Below are 13,718 nucleotides of genomic sequence, written 5' to 3' on the forward strand. Positions count from 1 at the left end.
ATATCAGCTAAAGATATAAATTTTAGTCTTGGGCCCGTATCTTAGCTGCAAGGAAGGATTTTATGAACTGCTGGTGAGACTGTAAATCAGTGCAATCAACGTAGACAAAGAAATAAATGCATACACCATGTCATCTTGTAATAACTCCCAACCCCCAACACCTAAAGAAGAGACTGTGTGTTTAAGTTGGGAGTGTATTGTGGAGTAAGAATAAGAAACAGGATGCGTGCTATAGGGAGAGAGAGTAAAATCTAGAACATATTATTAAGTTAGGTGATGGAATACTATATGACCATTCACTGAAGTGAAACAACGGGGGAAATATGTATCCATCAGCTCTAGGAGTTCCATTTTTCAAGCATAGCCTCATGGATGCTAACTTCTCAATGTGTCTAGACAGTGCATTTATGAGTACCAAGCAAAATGCCTACAACAATCCACACAACATTGTCTGAGAAATCCCACAGCAGAAAGTGAATTCTTGCTCTAGTCTGCAGCCACATACTATCATTTCCATCTTTATGAAACTGACCAAAGTCTACATAAAAATAGTAACCAAGGCTCTGACTGGAACAAGAGGTAATGCTGAGAGGGTCTGCAGTGATGTAAGATCCAATACACCCTATGATTTTTAAATTTTGTTCCTGGGTTTATATCCTAGAGAAACTCTGACATATATATGTGTGTATATATATATATATATATATACATTTATATATATACACATTTACATATATATATACACACATACACATACATTCATAGCAGCTTTTTGTTGAAATAGCAAAAAATGAGAAAAAAACTAAATGGCAATATAATGAACAAAAGGGAGCTGTGTTTTGATATTTTTATATAGTACAATGCTAAACAGCATTTAAAATAATTGATAAGAATTATATGCGCCAACATAGATGGACATCATCAATGTCATATAAAACAAAATAAAGCAGAAGGTAGATAGACACTTTTTTTTTGAGTCGGAGTTTTTGCTCTGTTGTCCAGGCTGGAGTGCAGTGGCGTGATCTTGGCTCACTGCAACCTCCGCCTCTCGGGTTCAAGCAATTCTCCTGCCTCAGCCTCCTGAGTAGCTCGGATTACAGGCGCCCTCCACCACACCTGGCTAACTTTTGTATTTTTAGTAGAGACAGGGTTTCACCATGTTGGTCAGGCTGGTCTCGAATGCCTGACCTCAGGTGATCCACCCGCTTAGGCCTCCCAAAGTGCTGGGATTACAGGCATGAACCACCGCGCCCTGATGATAGACACGTTTTTAACTTCTAAAAATATATGATCATGATTAAATTGTGTCTGTGGAGACTTGCACATATACTAAATTTTAAACAATTAGAGATATTTGTTCATTACCACATTTTAGGAGTCATTATTTCCTCTATGAAGAGAGAAAGGAATTTGATACAAGTTCACAGGGGCTTCCAATAGATTGAGACTTTTATTTCTAGCTGAGCTGCTGATATATGAATTTTTTTTGTTATTATGACTTTCATATGTATTAAAAATAAAATGAAAAAACAAGGATTAGGTGAGGAACCTATACGTCTCTAATATGCAGAATACCACAGAAATAATGACTGTTGGGAAATTAGGCCTTAGCTCTGATGTTTGAACCATCCCCTCAATGTTTCCCAGTGCTTCTTAGAGTATTTTGATCACCTCTGTGTTGGTGCTTTAGAACTAGAGAAGCCCGTTTTAACTTTTTTTTTTTTTTTTTTTTTGAGACAGAGTTTCACTCTTATTGCCCAGGCTGGAGTGCAGTGGCACAATCTCGGCTCACTGCAACCTCTGCCTTCTGGATTCAAGTGATTCTCCTGCCTTGGCCTCCAGAGGAGCTGGGATTACATGCCACCACATCTAGCTACTTTTTTGTATTTAGTTGGTCGGGCTGGTCTTGAACTCCTGACCTCAGATGATCCACCCGTCTCAGCCTCCCAAAGTGCTGGGATTACGTGCGTGAAACACTGCACCTGGCCTTTTGTTAACTTTTAGTTTAAGTTCGGGAGTACACGTGCAGGTTTGTTATACAGGTAAACTCGTGTCATGGGGATTTGTTGTACAGGTTATGTTGTCACCCAGGTATTAAGCTTAGTACTCATTAGTTACTTTTCCTGAACCTCTCCCTTTTCCCACCCGCTACTCTTAGGTAGGTCCGAGTGTGTGATGTTCTCCTCTATGAGTCCATGTGTTCTTATCATTTGGCTCACATTTATAAATAAGAACATGCTGCATTTGTTTTTCTGTTCCTGCGTTAGTGGGAGCTGAGGATGGGTGGAGCTGAGGATAATGGTCTCCAGCTCCACCCATGTTCCTGCAAAGGACATGATCTTGTTCTTTTGTATGGATGAATACTATAAAGTCTTCCAAACTGTTTTGGTTTTGGTTTGTTTTCTTTCTTGAGAAAGGAAAGACAAAATAGAAATAAAACAGTAGGCCGAGTGGGGTGGCTCACGCCTGTAATCCCAGCACTTTAGGAGGCTGAGGCAGATGGATCACTAGGGGTCAAGAGTTTGAGACCAGCATGAACAACATGGTGAAATCCCGTCTCCACTAAAAATACAAAAAATCAGTCAGGCATGGTGGCACATGCCTGTAATTCCAGCTACTAGGGAGGCTGAGGCAGGAGAATCGCTTGAATCTGGGAGGCAATGGGTTGCAGGGTGTGCCGGGATGGCACCACAGCCTGGGTGAAAGCGTGAGACTCCGTCTCAAAAAAAAATAATAAAATAAAAAAGGGAGAGAGAAAGAGTACCAATGTATGGCAGAAATCAAGAGAAGAGTTTGCTTTTTTGAATAACTACACCCTGGACATTAGTTTCAAGAAACTGTCTGCTGGAAATATATGTTTAAGTTGATGGATCATTATTACACGTAGCATAAAGAAAGTCACTCCTTGCTAGAAAGCCCTGTGTAGGTCATTAGGCATCACAGTGTGGAGTTATCTAAGCAAGCACCAAGGTAGGATATCTGAATAACTGATTTATTTCCATGTTTACTGAGAATATTCATTGCAACAAGTCAGTAGAGAAACAGTAAAGAGGGCAGGCATGGCTATGCTTCTATAGAATCTAGTGAAAAGGAGATAATTTCAAATAACCCAAGAAGGTAAATGAGTAGTCAAATTTTGAAAAGGACTATTAACTCACAAACAGGAAACTATAATAGAAAATAGTTGGTTGAAGGCAGAATGCCCAGTTCAGAAAAGATTCCTCTGAAAAGCAATATATAAGCATAGACTTCGAGGATGAAGAGTCACTCATTTTGAAAGAGCAGATGAAGAAAGTTTCAGGACAAAGAAACAGCATCTGCAAAGACCTCAACCAAGATATCACACAGAAAATGCTGTATTTAATCTGTTGCTAGACAAAAGTGAGCTACAGATCACATGGTCTTGGATGAGGGAGACAGATGATATAGTTTGGATGTCCCGCCCAAATCTCATGTTGAAACGAGATCCCCAGTGCTGAAGGTGGAGCCTGGTGGGAAGTGTTTGGATCATGGGGTCGAATCCTTCGTGGCTTGGTGCTGTCTCCATGGTAGTGCACCTACCCCAACACACTCTCTCTCTCTTGTTCCTGCTTTCACCATGTGAAGCGCCTGCTCCTGCTTTGCCTTCTGTCATGAGTAAAAGCTCCCTGAGGCCTCTCCAGAAGAAGATGCCACTGTGCTTCCTGTACAGCCTGCAGAACTGTGAGTCAATTAAACATTTTTATAATATCCAGTCTCAGATATTTCTTCACAGCAATACAAGAACAGCCTAATATAACAGATAAGCAGGGACTAAAGTCATCAAAATTAGAATTGTGCATTTAATTTTGATTGCATTTAATTTTGATTGCATTGAAAAGGCAGATGCTTTGAGGCTAGAATGAGGTAATAACTGTTTTGTTTTGTTTTGTTTTGTTTTGTTTGCTCTTAACAAATTAGTCTGACTTCAGTCCATAGTAAATTGGAGAGGAACTGGTAGAAGATAAAAGAACTGGTAAAAAGCCATTGTAAATACTCAAGTTTCAAAAACAATTTTGTGGTAAGGGCAAATCCTCAGGTCAAGAAAAGTGTGTTACTAAATTCTGTTAGTTTCCAGAAGAAAGATAAAGTCATATGACACAGATTTTACTCCTTACGTTAGAGAGTGTGCTAAGGATACCACCCACATTTTCCAACATTTATTTCCATCATGTTTTATGACCTTCATCTATATTCCATCCTCGTTATTTCTAGCAACAGTCTATGAAATTTCTTACATTAATAGAAATAATGTATTAATATTCAGCAATGTGCTAAACATTGTTGAAACACTGTCTCAATATTACTCTTGGAAGAGCTCTGAGGTAGACAATATTTCCAATATATGAGTCATGAGGAAACTGAGGAATGGAAAGATTAAACAACTTGTTGAGGGTAGCATAATTGTAAATGGTGAAGACATAATACAAATCCTAATATCTATGACTCTAATGCTTTAAAAAATCATTATATATACTACGCTGTCTCTGATGTGTGAATCTACCCACTTCTAATTCATTATTTATAACAAGTATTTGTTGCCAGGTAGCATTCTAGGCTTTGGGGATACATCTTTGAAAAAGCTTATAGAAATCTCTGTCCTCAGGGAACTAATATTCCAGGGACTATACAATAAACAATAAGCAAAAATGTAACATGTATAGTGTGTTAGACTGTAGTAAGTACAATGGCAAAAAATTAAGAATGGAGAATGTCTAAGGGGACAGATTGTTTGGAATTTGAATAAAGTGGCTACGGAAAACCTCACTGAGATAATGGCATCTGACCAAAAGCATGAGGAAGATATAGAACAAACCATATCTGTTGCATGTTTAGTAATAACCAAGAAAATACTGTACGTGAAGCTGAGTGAGAAAATTACATAGTGGAAGGAGGGAAGTCCATAGAAGAATTGGGGGCTTCATGTGGTGCAGCATCTATAAAGCATTGTGCAAGTTCTGACTTTTACAATGAATGAAATGAGAGATCAGAGTTTTACACAGAAAAAGGTAATAATCTGATACATGTTTTAAAGTGATTATACAAATTGCTCTTTTGAGGATGTACTGAAGGGTGCCTTATGCAGAATCAGAAACACCTGTTTGCTGGCCATTTCAATAACCTGGGCAATAAATGATGTTAGTTAGCACCAGGATGCTAGTGGTGAAAGTAGCAAAAATGATCAGAATTGAGCTGTATTTTGAACATACAGTTAATAAGTTCTGTGGCATGACAGAAAAATGATTCCATAATATTTGTATTGAGCAACCTTGTTGATTTGATATTCAGACTAAGTCCTAATATTAAACAATGTAGGAATTTCAATGAAAATATGACCAAAGGGAGAAAATGGCTCCCAACCTACTGTAATTAAAGTTCCCTTCTGTTGTTTTAAAATGCTACTATGGATAGAGAAAACAAGATATGGATTTGGAAGAAAATTACCCACAGTCTAATTGTCAGATTTATTGACTTAAATGTTACATGGCAATAAAGTTGAAAGAAAAATAAGAAGAAATTCTAAAAGCCAGCATGTTAGATTTATTCCCTCCACAAAAAGAATTGCTAATATGTATAAAGTGAGATAATATGCCAAATACTTGTACTTGGCATAATTGCATTTTCTTAACAAATCCTATATAATCAACATTGTTTTATTTGTATATGTGTGAAAAATCATGACACCTGCAGTTTAAGTTACATTTGTATGAAACAGTCAATATGTGGCAGAACCAGAATAAAGCCCAGGTTTAGATTAAAGGAATTCTCTTTCCATTGCACCAACCCGTATTGCCTGTGGAAACCCTAAACAAGCCATTTAAATTTGTTGGAATTCCGTTTTTCAACTTTTTAAAATTAAGAGTCCAGTCCTAAATCAAGTTAATGTTTAAATTCTTCACTTATGCTTAGTATGTACATTATTCCAAAATGTGAATTGCTCCCAAATATCATATTCATTCTAACAGAGGACATTAAAAGTTTAAAAGATATCTGTTATATGGCTGAACTGATTATATTTTATCAGAAAGTGAAAGGAACTGAAAGGAACTACTCAGCATATTTCTTTTTTTTTTTTTTTGTGGTTTGCTGTCCCCCAAATCAGGTTTTCTTTTTTTTTTTTTATTATACTTTAAGTTTTAGGGTACATGTGCACATTGTGCAGGTTAGTTACATATGTATACATGTGCCATGCTGGTGCGCTGCACCCACTAACTCGTCATCTAGCATTAGGTATATCTCCCAATGTTATCCCTCCCCCCTCCCCCCTCCCCACCACAGTCCCCAGAGTGTGATATTCCCCTTCCTGTGTCCATGTGATCTCATTGTTCAATTCCCACCTATGAGTGAGAATATGCGGTGTTTGGTTTTTTGTTCTTGCGATAGTTTACTGAGAATGATGGTTTCCAGTTTCATCCATGTCCCTACAAAGGACATGAACTCATCATTTTTTATGGCTGCATAGTATTCCATGGTGTATATGTGCCACATTTTCTTAATCCAGTCTATCATTGTTGGACATTTGGGTTGGTTCCAAGTCTTTGCTATTGTGAATAATGCCGCAATAAACATACGTGTGCATGTGTCTTTATAGCAGCATGATTTATAGTCCTTTGGGTATATACCCAGTAATGGGATGGCTGGGTCAAATGGTATTTCTAGTTCTAGATCCCTGAGGAATCGCCACACTGACTTCCACAATGGTCAAACTAGTTTACAGTCCCACCAACAGTGTAAAAGTGTTCCTATTTCTCCACATCCTCTCCAGCACCTGTTGTTTCCTGACTTTTTAATGATTGCCATTCTAACTGGTGTGAGATGATATCTCGTAGTGGTTTTGATTTGCATTTCTCTGATGGCCAGTGATGATGAGCATTTTTTCATGTGTTTTTTGGCTGCATAAATATCTTCTTTTGAGAAGTGTCTGTTCATGTCCCTCGCCCACTTTTTGATGGGGTTGTTTGTTTTTTTCTTGTAAATTTGTTTGAGTTCATTGTAGATTCTGGATATTAGCCCTTTGTCAGATGAGTAGCTTGCGAAAATTTTCTCCCATGTTGTAGGTTGCCTGTTCACTCTGATGGTAGTTTCTTTTGCTGTGCAGAAGCTCTTTAGTTTAATTAGATCCCATTTGTCAATTTTGTCTTTTGTTGCCATTGCTTTTGGTGTTTTGGACATGAAGTCCTTGCCCACGCCTATGTCCTGAATGGTAATGCCTAGGTTTTCTTCTAGGGTTTTTATGGTTTTAGGTCTAACGTTTAAATCTTTAATCCATCTTGAATTGATTTTTGTATAAGGTGTAAGGAAGGGATCCAGTTTCAGCTTTCTACATATGGCTAGCCAGTTTTCCCAGCACCATTTATTAAATAGGGAATCCTTTCCCCATTGCTTGTTTTTCTCAGGTTTGTCAAAGATCAGATAGTTGTAGGTAAGTGGCGTTATTTCTGAGGGCTCTGTTCTGTTCCATTGATCTATATCTCTGTTTTGGTACCAGTACCATGCTGTTTTGGTTACTGTAGCCTTGTAGTATAGTTTGAAGTCAGGTAGTGTGATGCCTCCAGCTTTGTTCTTTTGGCTTAGGATTGACTTGGCGATGCGGGCTCTTTTTTGGTTCCATATGAACTTTAAAGTAGTTTTTTCCAATTCTGTGAAGAAAGTCATTGGTAGCTTGATGGGGATGGCATTGAATCTGTAAATTACCTTGGGCAGTATGGCCATTTTCACAATATTGATTCTTCCTACCCATGAGCATGGAATGTTCTTCCATTTGTTTGTATCCTCTTTTATTTCCTTGAGCAGTGGTTTGTAGTTCTCCTTGAAGAGGTCCTTCACATCCCTTGTAAGTTGGATTCCTAGGTATTTTATTCTCTTTGAAGCAATTGTGAATGGGAGTTCACTCATGATTTGGCTCTCTGTTTGTCTGTTGTTGGTGTATAGGAATGCTTGTGATTTTTGTACATTGATTTTGTATCCTGAGACTTTGCTGAAGTTGCTTATCAGCTTAAGGAGATTTTGGGCTGAGACGATGGGGTTTTCTAGATAAACAATCATGTCGTCTGCAAACAGGGACAATTTGACTTCCTCTTTTCCTAATTGAATACCCTTTATTTCCTTCTCCTGCCTGATTGCCCTGGCCAGAACTTCCAACACTATGTTGAATAGGAGCGGTGAGAGAGGGCATCCCTGTCTTGTGCCAGTTTTCAAAGGGAATGCTTCCAGTTTTTGCCCATTCAGTATGATATTGGCTGTGGGTTTGTCATAGATAGCTCTTATTATTTTGAAATACGTCCCATCAATACCTAATTTATTGAGAGTTTTTAGCATGAAGGGTTGTTGAATTTTGTCAAAGGCTTTTTCTGCATCTATTGAGATAATCATGTGGTTTTTGTCTTTGGCTCTGTTTATATGCTGGATTACATTTATTGATTTGCATATATTGAACCAGCCTTGCATCCCGGGGATGAAGCCCACTTGATCGTGGTGGATAAGCTTTTTGATGTGCTGCTGGATTCGGTTTGCCAGTATTTTATTGAGGATTTTTGCATCAATGTTCATCAAGGATATTGGTCTAAAATTCTCTTTTTTGGTTGTGTCTCTGCCAGGCTTTGGTATCAGAGTGATGCTGGCCTCATAAAATGAGTTAGGGAGGATTCCCTCTTTTTCTATTGATTGGAATAGTTTCAGAAAGAATGGTACCAGTTCCTCCTTGTACCTCTGGTAGAATTCGGCTGTGAATCCATCTGGTCCTGGACTCTTTTTGGTTGGTAAACTATTGATTATTGCCACAATTTCAGCTCCTGTTATTGGTCTATTCAGAGATTCAACTTCTTCCTGGTTTAGTCTTGGGAGAGTGTATGTGTCGAGGAATGTATCCATTTCTTCTAGATTTTCTAGTTTATTTGCGTAGAGGTGTTTGTAGTATTCTCTGATGGTAGTTTGTATTTCTGTGGGATCGGTGGTGATATCCCCTTTATCGTTTTTTATTGTGTCTATTTGATTCTTCTCTCTTTTTTTCTTTATTAGTCTTGCTAGCGGTCTATCAATTTTGTTGATCCTTTCAAAAAACCAGCTCCTGGATTCATTGATTTTTTGAAGGGTTTTTTGTGTCTCTATTTCCTTCAGTTCTGCTCGGATTTTAGTTATTTCCTGCCTTCTGCTAGCTTTTGAATGTGTTTGCTCTTGCTTTTCTAGTTCTTTTAATTGTGATGTTAGGGTGTCAATTTTGGATCTTTCCTGCTTTCTCTTGTGGGCATTTAGTGCTATAAATTTCCTTCTACACACTGCTTTGAATGCGTCCCAGAGATTCTGGTATGTTGTGTCTTTGTTCTCGTTGGTTTCAAAGAACATCTTTATTTCTGCCTTCATTTCGTTATGTACCCAGTAGTCATTCAGGAGCAGGTTGTTCAGTTTCCATGTAGTTGAGCGGCTTTGAGTGAGATTCTTCATCCTGAGTTCTAGTTTGATTGCACTGTGGTCTGAGAGATAGTTTGTTATAATTTCTGTTCTTTTACATTTGCTGAGGAGAGCGTTACTTCCAAGTATGTGGTCAATTTTGGAATAGGTGTGGTGTGGTGCTGAAAAAAATGTATATTCTGTTGATTTGGGGTGCAGAGTTCTGTAGATGTCTATTAGGTCCGCTTGGTGCAGAGCTGAGTTCAATTCCTGGGTATCCTTGTTGACTTTCTGTCTCGTTGATCTGTCTAATGTTGACAGTGGGGTGTTAAAGTCTCCCATTATTAATGTGTGGGAGTCTAAGTCTCTTTGTAGGACACTCAGGACTTGCTTTATGAATCTGGGTGCTCCTGTATTGGGTGCATATATATTTAGGATAGTTAGCTCCTCTTGTTGAATTGATCCCTTTACCATTATGTAATGGCCTTCTTTGTCTCTTTTGATCTTTGTTGGTTTAAAGTCTGTTTTATCAGAGACTAGGATTGCAACCCCTGCCTTTTTTTGTTTTCCATTTGCTTGGTAGATCTTCCTCTATCCTTTTATTTTGAGCCTATGTGTGTCTCTGCACGTGAGATGGGTTTCCTGAATACAGCACACTGATGGGTCTTGACTCTTTATCCAACTTGCCAGTCTGTGTCTTTTAATTGGAGAATTTAGTCTATTTACATTTAAAGTTAATATTGTTATGTGTGAATTTGATCGTGTCATTATGATGTTAGCTGGTGATTTTGCTCGTTAGTTGATGCAGTTTCTTCCTAGTCTCGATGGTCTTTACATTTTGTCATGATTTTGCAGCGGCTGGTACCGGTTGTTCCTTTCCATGTTTAGCGCTTCCTTCAGGAGCTCTTTTAGGGCAGGCCTGGTGGTGACAAAATCGGTCAGCATTTGCTTGTCTGTAAAGTATTTTATTTCTCCTTCACTTATGAAGCTTAGTTTGGCTGGATATGAAATTCTGGGTTGAAAATTCTTTTCTTTAAGAATGTTGAATATTGGCCCCCACTCTCTTCTGGCTTGTAGGATTTCTGCCGACAGATCCGCTGTTAGTCTGATGGGCTTCCCTTTGAGGGTAACCCGACCTTTCTCTCTGGCTGCCCTTAACATTTTTTCCTTCATTTCAACTTTGGTGAATCTGACAATTATGTGTCTTGGAGTTGCTCTTCTCGAGGAGTATCTTTGTGGTGTTCTCTGTATTTCCTGAATCTGAACATTGGCCTGCCTTGCTAGATTGGGGAAGTTCTCCTGGATAATATCCTGCAGAGTGTTTTCCAGCTTGGCTCCATTCTCCGCGTCACTTTCAGGTACACCAATCAGACGTAGATTTGGTCTTTTCACATAGTCCCATATTTCTTGGAGGCTTTGCTCATTTCTTTTTATTCTTTTTTCTCTAAACTTCCCTTCTCGCTTCATTTCATTCATTTCATCTTCCATTGCTGATACCCTTTCTTCCAGTTGATCGCATCGGCTCCTGAGGCTTCTGCATTCTTCACGTAGTTCTCGAGCCTTGGTTTTCAGCTCCTTTAAGCACTTCTCTGTATTGGTTATTCGTTATACATTCGTCTAAATTTTTTTCAAAGTTTTCAACTTCTTTGCCTTTGGTTTGAATATCCTCCCGTAGCTCAGAGTAATTTGATCGTCTGAAGCCTTCTTCTCTCAGCTCGTCAAAATCATTCTCCATCCAGCTTTGTTCCGTTGCTGGTGAGGAACTGCGTTCCTTTGGAGGAGGAGAGGCGCTCTGCGTTTTAGAGTTTCCAGTTTTTCTGCTCTGTTTTTCCCCCATCTTTGTGGTTTTATCTACTTTTGGTCTTTGATGATGGTGATGTACAGATGGGTTTTTGGTGTGGATGTCCTTTCTGTTTGTTAGTTTTCCTTCTAACAGACAGGACCCTCAGCTGCAGGTCTGTTGGAATACCCTGCCGTGTGAGGTGTCAGTGTGCCCCTGCTGGGGGGTGCCTCCCAGTTAGGCTGCTTGGGGGTCAGGGGTCAGGGACCCACTTGAGGAGGCAGTCTGCCCGTTCTCAGATCTCCAGCTGCGTGCTGGGAGAACCACTGCTCTCTTCAAAGCTGTCAGACAGGGACATTTAAGTCTGCAGAGGTTACTGCTGTCTTTTTGTTTGTCTGTGCCCTGCCCCCAGAGGTGGAGCCTACAGAGGCAGGCAGGCCTCCTTGAGCTGTGGTGGGCTCCACCCAGTTCGAGCTTCCTGGCTGCTTTGTTTACCTAAGCAAGCCTGGGCAATGGCGGGCGCCCCTCCCCCAGCCTCGCTGCCGCCTTGCAGTTTGATCTCAGACTGCTGTGCTAGCAATCAGCGAGATTCCCTGGGCGTAGGACCCTCCGAGCCAGGTGTGGGATATAGTCTCGTGGTGCGCCGTTTTTTAAGCCGGTCTGAAAAGCGCAATATTCGGGTGGGAGTGACCCGATTTTCCAGGTGCGTCCGTCACCCCTTTCTTTGACTCGGAAAGGGAACTCCCTGACCCCTTGCGCTTCCCAGGTGAGGCAATGCCTCGCCCTGCTTCGGCTCGCGCACGGTGCGCGCACCCACTGGCCTGCGCCCACTGTCTGGCACTCCCTAGTGAGATGAACCCAGTACCTCAGATGGAAATGCAGAAATCACCCGTCTTCTGCGTCGCTCACGCTGGGAGCTGTAGACTGGAGCTGTTCCTATTCGGCCATCTTGGCTCCTCCTACTCAGCATATTTCTAATGAGTATACAGAGGAAAAGTATTTTGCCTCATTTAATTTTGTAAAATCTCTCTCTGGCACATAATTCACAGTCTTTTTTTGCCCACAGGAATAGTGAGGCAGATATGTATTAATTCATGTCATAATACAAGAATAGGTAGCAATAAAACACTGGCATTTTCCAAATTGCCAGTATAAAGAATTATCAGAAGAACATGGGTATTAGCTTCAGATTCTCCAAGGGGTTAACATTTATGTTATCTGTTAAATATGAATTATGTATTAACTTCTCATATTTCATATATAAAACTTTATGCTTTGGTCCTGTTCCTCAGGATGACCTTGACGTAATCAGAAATAATAGTGTTCTTTACCAAAGACATTAATCAATAACTTTATAATATGAAGCACTATGAATATTTAATGGCTTCAGCTTGAATAATTCAAGTCCCGTATTACTAAAAAATAAAGTCAATTGAGTGACTGAGAGTTCCATATTCCACAATTCCTACTCTGCTTACTACCTATTCTATTTACTATTCTCTTTACTATTTGAGAAGGGTATGGAGTTGTATATGTTGCAAACATCACGTATCTTTTGTTCAACTTTCTTGAACACGTCATATTATTTTTTTTAGTTCATTTTCTGAATATAAGTAATTCTTGGTGAATTAATACTTTAAACAAGAGTTCACCTGGAAAGCAGTAGGCAAAATTTCATTAAAAATATTATTTTATTAACATACCTTAAAAATGTAATAGGACAATGCATCAAAGAACAATTTCAAAATAAAAACACAGAGAACAAATGACCAGCAAAATTGCTCTGAAGTCTTAAAAACAGAAATAAATACTTCAATAATCATAGGTAATATGGAAATCCAATGTATGACTTACCTATAGAAAACCCTTCTGGAATTTCATTTAAATCTAACGTCAATATGAGCTATGTAGGAAGTCCATTAATAAATAAGAATATTATATAGGTACACATGTATATATTAATTTTAAGCCATATGCAGCCCTATTTGAAAATGTTAAACAAAAATCATCAGGATTAGTCCATACTGATTATTAAAAAATAAAATTGTCATTGCTCATTGTAGAAGATAAATGTCAGCTGTGCAGCAGGTGTGTTTATAGCCACCTGGTAATCCTATCGCCTCAATAATGCATTTCCCTTTTTTAGTTAAAAACTTAATTACATTAAGAAACTGTATGTGCTTAGGAATATGAATATAGAAGGAGTAATCATCGTTTAGTAAAATAAGTTTTACTTGCATATTAAAATTTACTGTGTTTGTGAAGATGCTGATAGTACATTACATATGGAGATCCAAGTGCACATAGTCACTAATTCTTTAAACTATGTTTGATATTACTAATAATTTACTTTACATATATATCGGAATTTAATTGAAAAATAGTAAATGACTGCTAATATACATTATTCTTCTGAGTTGCATTTTTGCTTAATGAAATAGAATTTTAAAAAAATTTGTTTATCTTTATTCCTACTAGATTATACATTTCATGAGAAAAGCATTATCTCTTTATTAGTATATTTCTTTACCTA

The sequence above is a fragment of the Pan paniscus genome, chromosome 5, assembly GCF_029289425.2.
Source record: "Pan paniscus chromosome 5, NHGRI_mPanPan1-v2.0_pri, whole genome shotgun sequence".
Lineage (NCBI taxonomy): Eukaryota > Metazoa > Chordata > Mammalia > Primates > Hominidae > Pan > Pan paniscus.